The sequence below is a fragment of the Odontomachus brunneus genome, unplaced genomic scaffold (genome assembly GCF_010583005.1).
Source record: "Odontomachus brunneus isolate Ranch 3 - 2012 unplaced genomic scaffold, Obru_v1 Obru_scaffold_142, whole genome shotgun sequence".
Taxonomy (NCBI): Eukaryota; Metazoa; Arthropoda; class Insecta; order Hymenoptera; family Formicidae; genus Odontomachus; species Odontomachus brunneus.
In genome coordinates this window covers 951817-953439 of record NW_022639592.1, presented here as the reverse complement: position 1 = coordinate 953439, position 1623 = coordinate 951817, and positions in this window count along the sequence as shown.

Here is a 1623-nt window from a genome sequence, read left to right as displayed (position 1 = left end):
CTTTGTATTGACTTGACCGAATTAAAATGCTTTTGTATGGTGAAAATACATGCAAAAATGAAGTAGATCATTTCTCACTCAGAAATGAAACGAGTGGAACTTTTGCCATCGTGACACTGATTTCCTTTTGCAAAAATTACAGCGCACTTACTGCTCAAATTTATAAGATAAAATTACGTGCGAAAATATAGTGAAACATTGCTCAGTGCATAACTAAAATAATATCTAAAATTTCCATTGCAAATTATATAGAAAGCTCACATATTAGATAACATATTCTTCAAAACAATATTCGTAAACTGCATTTATGCGTAGAACTTCTCTAAAAAAACTCTTTCTTTGAATCACCCAATACACAGGCGGTTTGAAGAATTCATCAAAAAAGAAGCGAAAGCCTATTTCGGAGAGAATACGTGGCATTCACATTTACGTAACGTCTATGTATAAAAAAATTGAAGTGACAACGTAGCACACACACTTGCATTCATATATCTATATGTAGAAATGATGCATATATGAAAAAAAGAAAATAGCGGCATTATGTCAGCGCCTATTTAACGATCGCCTCTACGTTATCGGCGTTTAGTGAGCTCGTCATTCACTTCAGCATCCCCTTAACCTGACGATCGAGTGGCACCCTTATAGAAATATCATATTAAGAAATACTGAAAAATTATTAGTGATTAAATATACTAGTAATTCAGTAATTTTTTAGCCAGTACTTAATTTCTGGTGAATACTGATAATAAAATCACTGTTAAATATTGATAGTAATCACATACTGAGAATTATTATGCGAAGGTGAAAAATGAAAAAATCATAATGTTTACAAAAATATACTTATATTCCTAATTTGCTCATGTCTCATAAACTACTAGATACCGAACGTTGTCAACAACATTCCAAACATTCATGAATCCTCCTGCGATAATTTCGATCCCAAGCGGTATACCACTGGGCACCCATTCATTTCCTGACCATTTAAAACTGTTGCTTAACCTGACGATCGAGTACGCACGCAGTGACTCTGATGATTCCAACGATGTTCTTACAATTCATGCTTATATAATGTACCCTTATATTGTTAACAGTATATTATAACATACCTAGCAAACACCAAATAATAGTTATATAATTTTTACTTGTTGTTTATTGGATAATTTGCTGATAGATATCGAAACAATGCAACATTCGATATGCGATGAATATTGATGTAATGTAGGGAACCAGTGATAATTACTTTTATATTTTTAACAAAATGTTATAATGATTAATCCAACAAAAAAAATTAAAAAAGCCAAGAAAATCCAAATTAAACAAATCGAATTACCAAATTTTTAGAGAAACTTTAAAAAAATATTATTTAAAACAATAGTGTTATTTCATCAAATGACATGGTTTCCTTGAACGAAATAAAAGTTTTATTTTCATCATTTTAAAAAATGATATTTCGTTTAAGAATATAATATTTTAATGAAATAAATGATATAATAATGATAATGATATTAAGAATATAATATTTTAATGAAATAAAAAAAATCACAAAATTAAACAAGTACAAATATTAAATTTAAAGAAAATATTTTCTGCAAAAAAAACGGTATAAGAAGTATAAAAAATATA